We start from the raw sequence: 8,464 nt of genomic DNA, 5'->3' as shown, positions 1-8,464 counted from the left end.
CTATCAGAGGTCTTTCTGATAAGGTCAGAAAGGCCAGCAGGACACCTGAGGGGCTAACTCCTAAAGTATTGACAAAGATTTGTAGCAACACAGTTTTCCACCCTGGTTCTCTTTTGATTTGTCAATGTATAAAATCTTTCCCCTTCTGCCACCCCATGTGGAAAATCTTGCCATAAGTTCTTACTAGATCTCCATTCACCCTGGTCTGGGAACCCTATATATAACCCTAATAAACTCTTCCTCTTCTATTGTTCCATGGAACTTTCTTCTTCACTCTTCAGCCTCAGCATTCTTTCCAGTTTGGGGGATGTTACATGCTCGGCTGACTTCAGACAAACGTTTTATAAAATGGACACACTGTTTACATTTCTCTGCAGATTGCCTTTCGCACTTCTTGTTTGTTTTTGCCAGGCCAAAATGTGTTGCAACAGATGTCCTTGAGTGCTGGTGTTTTTATTTTTATAGGATAGATTCCGAGAAGTGAGATTGCTAGGCCAAAGAGCATGTATGTTTTAACTTTTTAATAGATTTTTGCCAAATTTCTTTCCAGAACAGTTGCAGTTTTTCCTTTTCCCAGGAGCAAACACATGCAAGTGGCCTTTCTCCCAGATTCTCACAGACCAGGGTGTCATCATCTATTCTAATGTTTATGAAATATATTGCGTGAAATTAGTTTCTTACTATTACTTGAATTTATGTTTCCCTAGCTAACAAATGGATTATATTTTTACATGTTTACTTATAATTAGAATTTCCTTTTTTCAAAGCTATCTATTCATATTTTTTGACCACCTCACATTAAGATTTAGAAATCATTTTCTAATTAATGTTCAAGCATTTTTGGTAGGCTGTGGAAGTTAGCTCTTTGCCAAATGTATTTTTGGCTGATCATTTGCTCTTTGTTTTTGTGATATTCTTTTCCATTTTTTGTATAAATATCATCAATATTTCTTGTGTAATTTATAAGAAATGTTTAATTATAAAACCAAAAGGAAAATAAGTAGAAAGTGGGCATATACAGGGAAATATGAATTGTAAGCATACTTACTATTAAAAATGAAAGTTAGTTGAATATTCAGATATCAGAAAGGTAATTTAATAACGGTATTAGATACAATCATAGCCATCAAAAATTACTGTATAAAAATTGAGAACGAAAAATCTTCCATCCAGTGGCTCACTCCCCAAATGGCTGAGATGTCTGGGGCTGGTCCAGGCCAAAGTTGGGAGCCTAGAACTCCATCTTGGTCTCCCATATGGGTGGCAGGAGCCAAAGCATTTGGGCCATCCTCCCCTGTTCCCAGGTGCATTTGCAGGGAGCTGATGGGAAGTAGAGCAGCTGGGACTAGAACCAGTGTTCATATGGGATGCCAATGTTGTTAGCAGTGGCTGAACCTGCTTTGCCACAGTGCTGGCTCCAGTGCACATTTTTTTTTTCAAAATTAGATTAATTCTACAATAAAAAATAAAGTCTGTATGGATTTACACACAAAATTTATTATACCTTGTGAGCAAGAGTAAGATAAGAATAATTATTGATGGAAGGACACTTTCAATTTTAATTTCACACACCTCTGTATTATATAACTTTTTACAACACATTATTTCTGAAATATTTCAAATGAAAAAAATAAATGAAGTATAGTTTTAAGGAGATATTCCAATTATACAAAACTGATATAAAGCAAAGCTTTGAAAGTTACCTTTGCTTGCCCTTCCGTTCCTGGGAATGTCTGGTTTTTATTTTGTCTGCAACCTTTCTGACCTTCCGAGAGGCATTATACATGGCTGTGCGTATTTACTCGTCTTTTCCACAAAAGACAAACATTACAGCACAGTTCGTTCAGAGTAGATTTTTTTTAGGCACTCTGACCATTTTTGTTGCTTTCATGTGAACTTAATTCATAAAACCTTCCTACTCTCCAGATTTCTATTTGCCGTAGTCAGACCTCTTGAAACTGCCATGTCATATCTTGCTCAGAAACCATTAGTACATTCCCAAATTATATCGTACCCTCGATTCTCTTTGTTGTATTTTCAAGGCTTTTTTTTTAAGGTTTTTTTTTTTTTTAATTTAGCTCTTTAATTCATCTAGAAGATACTTTAAAAAGTTCGTGGAAAATGGAGCTAAAAAATGTATGTTCTGGCATAAAATTTTTTGAGATAATACAGAGTTTTTTTCCCAATACACATTTTTCGTTTTTTTTTTTTTTGAAGATCCATGGATGTATGGATTTCAAAATAAGCATGTTTTGAATCCATTTCGCATTATTTAGTTCCACTTTTTACAAAAATGTATTGATTTGAAAGGTGAAGTTATAGTGGGAGAGGGAGAAGGAAGGAAAGGAGAGAGAGAGAGAGAAAGAGAGAGAGATCTTCCACCTGGTGGTTCACTCCACAATTGTCCACAACAGGCTAGGGTTGGGCCAGACTAAAGACAGGAGCCAGGAAGTCCACCCAGGCCTGACAAGTGGATGGCAGGGCCCAAGTACTTGGGCCGCTTTCTGCTGCTTTCCCAGCACATTAGCAAAGAACTGGGTCAGAAGTGGATCAGCTGAAATTTGAATCAGTGCTCACATGGAATGCTGCCATTTGTAGGTCAGCTTAATGTGGTGCACCACAATGCCAGTCCTGTTTTGGTTTCTTTTTGTGTCTGGAAGTTTTTCCAGTGAATTTTATAAAATACGTATTTACTGCAAAGTTATTTGCATTTGCATTTCGATATTCTGTCTGACTATAATGCTTTCAGTTGCTCTTTTTAGATTTTCTTATAGGAAAGTTAAGATAAGCGAATTCTAAGATGATTCCCATGACTTCTCCCTGGTATCACCTTCATATTACATGACTAAAGGGGTTTTGCAGATACAGTCAAGGTTGCCACAACATACCAAATTATGTGGAAATGCATCTAATACAGTGCTTAGAGGGAAATTTGTGGTACTAAATGTTTACATTAAAAATGAGGAAAGGCGGCCGGCGCCACGGCTCACTAGGCTAATCCTCCGCCTGCGGCACCGGCACCCCGGGTTCTAGTCCCGGTTGGGGCACCAGATTCTGTCCCGGTTGCTCCTCTTCCAGTCTAGATCTCTGCTGTGGCCCGGGAGAGCAGTGGAGGATGGCCCAAGTGCTTGGGCCCTGCACCCCATGGGAGACCAGGAGGAAGCACCTGGCTCCTGGCTTCGGACTGGTGCAGCACGCCGGCTGTAGCGGCCATTTAGGGGGTGGACCAGCGGAAGGGAGACCTTTCTCTCTGTCTCTCCCAATCACTGTCTAACTGCCTGTCAAAAAAAAAAAAAGAGGTAAGGCTTAAAATCAATCATCTACTCCACATAACAAGAAATTAGAAAAAGAAGAGCATAATAAACCTAATTCAAATAGCAGGAAGACAAGAATAGATAGCAGTGAGAGTAGGAATAGGAAAACAATAGAGAAGACCAATGAAACAAAACTGGTTATCTGAAAAGAATCAACAATATTGATACATCACTAGTAACACTACCAAAGAGGAAAAAATAAAAAAAATAATTAAGGTTACTAATCAGCTGACGCTAAGATAGGGAAATTATGTGAGCAACCAAACCTACTCACAGGAGCCCTTTAAGAGCAGGGAGTGCTCTCTGGCTGCTCAGAGAAGAAGGGTTAGAGGTTCAAAGCCCTGGAGGGATGCCACGTGAGGGAGGGATGCCACGTGAGGGAGGGATGCCACGTGAGGAATGTTCTCTGCTGCCGACATGGAGAGTGACCCAGAAGCTCAGGACCTTAATTCTACTAACAACACACACAACCCTGGAAGTGGAGTTGGCCAGAATTCAGCCCAGCAAACACCTTGATTTGTGCCTCCCGCGACTCCAGAGAATCCACCCAGACTCTGGCCTACAAAACCATCAGAAAATAAATGGCTAGTGGTGTTCTAAGCCAGCAGATTTGTGGTAATTTGTTAGGCAGCAATAGAATAAACACAAGGTCCATGTCTTTCAGCATGAATGAGAGTTTTGCTCTCTCCTTGCCAGTGTTTACAACTCTACAGTGTTTTTCCTATTCTTTTTGGATCTCTGCAAAAGGCAAACATTGGCATCAGTCGTGGAATCCTTGCTTATTCCTGGCTGTGACAAGAACGTCTAATGTTTCACCATCGTGGGTTTTATTTGCAATAGACAGCCATTATCCAAGTTGAAAGTTTCTTCTATCTCAATGGACAAAATGTTATTTTCATTAATGAATGGATTGTGTTGAATGCTTTTTCAAATAGTACCATGGAGACCATGTGTTTTTTTCTTTAATTTGTTAATATAGGTTAATAAATTAATAGGTTACTAAGGTTTGAAGCACTTTGCATTCATACAAACAAGCAACAGTTGGTGACAATTTCTTTATACACAACTACATTTAATTTTCTTTTAACTTTTATTTAATGAATATAAATTTCCAAAGTACAGCTTATGGATTACAATGGCTTCCCCCTCCCATAACTTCCCTCCCACCCCCAACTCTCCCCTCACCTGCTCCCTCTCCCCTTCCATTCACATCAAGATTTTCAGTTCTCTTTATATACAGAAGATCAATTTAGTATATATTAAGTAAAGATTTCAACAGTTTGCACCCACATAGAAACACAAAGTGAAACATACTGTTGGAGTACTAGTTATAGCATTAAATCACAATGTATAGCACATTAAGGACAGAGATCCTACATGAGGAGCAAGTGCACAGTGACTCCTGTTGTTGACCCAACAAATTGACACTCTAGTTTATGGCGTCAGTAACCACCCTAGGCTGTCGTCATGAGTTGCCGAGGCTATGGAAGCCTATCAAGTTCGCCGACTCTGATCATATTTAGACAAGGTCATAAAAGACAGAGTGAGGATAGTAACCAATGATCCTAAGAGTGGCATTTACCAGGTTTGAACAATTATTCAGCATTAAGTGGGGAAGAGGACCATCAGTACACACAGGTTGGGAGTAGAGCCATTGGTGGTAGAGTAGAGGTTATGATTACAAAGGAATGAGGCCCAAGTGCGCTAGACAGGGTCTAGAACAAAGGACAGAGTCATTATTAGAGGAGCTAAGAAAGGTGCTGTCTAAGCTACAATTAAGTTTTCTGACTGAGAGGCAAATAGAACTTGACAGAAGGGGCTTGATAATAATCTGTTGGGCTTTAGGCCTTGTAAGTTAAGAGGCCCAGACCTATCTATCTCTTCACATGGGGTATATCCTAAGGGAGGTGTGAACCACCTGGGGGAAGGCACCCTGTTGACTTTCATTACTTAGCTGGCCTGGGAGGAGAGCTGGCCAGGTAAAGGCAGGTGGCATCTCTAACAAGAAATTGACAGTTCTGCCTGCAATGTTGCTGACCCTACTTGACCATCCCCTCAGCTGCAGTGGTCACTTTGGAAGTTGGGCTGAGTGAAGGGCTTTTCAGCTTAGAGCCAATAAGATCTGTGGCTCTGACCTGGGCATCCTTCAACTCCAGGGCAGGTCCATTTCCAGTGATCCAACTCTTGGCTGACAGAGCTGCCAGGGCTCTTCACAAGCTGACTTCTGCTGAAGCCCAGCCTTACCACATTGAAAGCCACTGCAGTGGACTGGCCTGTTGGGTCTCCTTGAGGGCAGATCACTGTACAGATCAGCCATTAATAGGCCTGCCACCCATTGCTTCTGATGCCGAGCTTTCTTTTCTTCCTGGTTTGTGTTAAAGCAGGCCAGAGGATGCAAGTCAAGGGAGTGCCCAAGTCCCATCTCTAATCTTCGGTGGCCTGAACTACAAGTCTATAGTCACAGGCATGTTCTGTAGTAGTTTTTCTAAGGTAGACAATGCCCATGAGGAAAATTATATTCTCACTTTAAAACTTTCTTTCCCTTTGGTCTGAAAGGGAGGTTTTTTCTACTTACTATTTACTTCGCTGATGGCGAAGTGAATCTAGCTATGAGATTATTATTTAAGTTCTTATTTTGGCTATGCTATTACAGAAAAATGTTAGCCATCTCTTTTATAAGGTCTAAAGATTAAATTGTGCATCCTACAGATTCGTTCATAACAGAATTAGTTTCCTCCCTTGAAGAGAATAGAGAAATGAAAGAACAAGTTGGGCTTAGAATAGAGAAATGAGGGAGCAAGTCCTAGATCGCTTGCTGACAATAGCAATATCACATGAAAACTTAGCAAACCGTTTCAACCATTAGATAACAACTTAAGAAAACATTTACCAGAAGGTCCAATGCCTTCTATAAATTTTAAGAATCATGTATTTGGAAACACCTCTTAAATATCTAACATGGTGTAGTTTGTTTAACCATTAAACTTAAGCACAAACATATAAAATGTTTTTAGTTTCTTTCTACCAAGAAGTTTAAAACGTATGATACAGAGATTCAGTTCACACGAATTAAAATGTATCTTTGATTGATTTTAGCAGCTTAAATTTATGGACAATCTTATCTATAAGCCATTTAAAAGAAAATTCTTAATAAAATTTTCCCATGTGGACATACAATATGTACACACATATAACCTAACATAATAGACCAATATAGCAATTTTAATAATAGCTTTTAAAGTCTTTAAACTCTTTTGTAAATTGCCAATTGATTTGAATTGCTTTTTGTTTTTAGTAACCTCAGTTAACCATACTTTCTCTCAGTTGGTACTGTTAATACCTTATTGGCTTCATCTGTTTACAGAGCCATCCCAAAGTACTGAATACAATAGAAGTGGCTGGAAAAAGTCCATAGGAACCTATAGGAGGACAGCTAAACACAGAACCAACAACGCTTTAGTTTTATGAGCAGCAAATCATATATAACTATGGATGACAAAAGACTTTAAGTCGCCATGTTTAAAATTATAAACTCATCAACCAACAAGAGGCACTTGCTTACTTCACAGTATTTTTGAAAGCACCTGTAGGATTTTACAAGTATTTAACCCTTTAGGCCTCTGGGGCTTTCTCATTAGGATAAGTATTATGGCTAGTAACACAAGATCATTAGACTTTTTAATTCTCAAACATTTGTATTAATAGCATTTTCCATTATAGAAATTTAAAATTTAGTACCATGTCACATATTGACAGTACTTCTACTATAATCCAAATAGCCTGATTAGTTGGTGTCTCTATAAGATTAGAGACATAGGTCCTTTGATTTTTTCAGTTGGGCCCAAACTGGAAAAACCAAAGTCCAAGATTTACTGGAAATTTTAGAGTTCAGATTGTTTGAAACTTTGATTTTTTGAATGCCTGTCAAGAATGCCAAGAAGGCTCAAAATCCAAAATATCTGGTTGAAATAAGATTCCTTAAAATCATGACATAAAATAATGACCAAATTTGATCATTGTTACAAGGTGATTATTCAAATCTTTGAAAATAAGCAAAAAAAAAAAAAAGAAAGAAAGAGAGAGAGATTTACCATGCCTTACCTGGGAGTGTCACTTTTGGCACACCCTTAACCCTGAGGAACCAAACAGAACCCTCAGGCCACACCCATCTCAAGCCTCTAAGGCTCCATCAAAAGCAGACACTCCACTTAATACAGTCATAGTATAACAAGAAAAAACACCACAGTGAGGGAAGAAGAATCCAAAGAATATCTCTACAATGCCAAGCAACAAATGCAAAAACCGAGCAAACTAGAACAAGGAAGACATTATGACACCCCCAAATGAACAAGACACCCCAAGCCAAGATTGAAGATGATGAGATGGAAGAAATGCAAGATATAGATTTCAAAAAATTTATGATAAAAACAATTAGAAGTTTTCAAAAACAAATGCTTGAGCTACGGAATTCCTTACTGGATAGGATAGAAAATCTCCTGCGAGAAAATGAAATCTTAAGGAGGAATAAAAATGAAACGCAGAAACTAGTAGAACAGGAAAGTGTGATAGTGAAGAGAAATCAAAATGAAATGAAGAACTCAATAGATCAAATGACAAACACATTAGAGAGCATTAAAAACAGAGTCAGTGAAACAGAGGAGAGAATATCGGACTTAGAAGACAGAGCACAGGAAAGTATACAGTCAAACCAAAGAGAAGAAGAGGAAATTAGAAATCTAAAAAATATTGTTGGGAATCTACAGGATACTATTAAAAAACCCAACATTCAGGTTCCAGGAGTTCCTGAAGGCATGGAGAGAGAGAAAGGATTAGAAGGCCTTTTTAGTGAGATACTTGCAGAGAACTTCCCGGGTCTGGAGAAGGACAGAGACATCCTAGTACAGGAAGCTCATAGAACCCCTAGTAAACATGACCAAAAGAGATCCTCACCACGACACGTAGTAATCAAACTCACCACAGTGAAACACAAAGAAAAGATTCTAAAATGTGCAAGAGAGAAACGTCAGATTACTCTCAGGGGATCTCCAATTAGACTCACAGCAGACTTCTCATCAGAAACCCTACAAGCTAGAAGGGAATGGCGAGACATAGCCCAGGTTCTAAGAGAGGAAAACTGCCAGCCCAGAATA

This window comes from Lepus europaeus, chromosome 12 (assembly GCF_033115175.1).
Source record: "Lepus europaeus isolate LE1 chromosome 12, mLepTim1.pri, whole genome shotgun sequence".
Taxonomy (NCBI): domain Eukaryota; kingdom Metazoa; phylum Chordata; class Mammalia; order Lagomorpha; family Leporidae; genus Lepus; species Lepus europaeus.
This window is presented reverse-complemented; position numbering follows the sequence as displayed.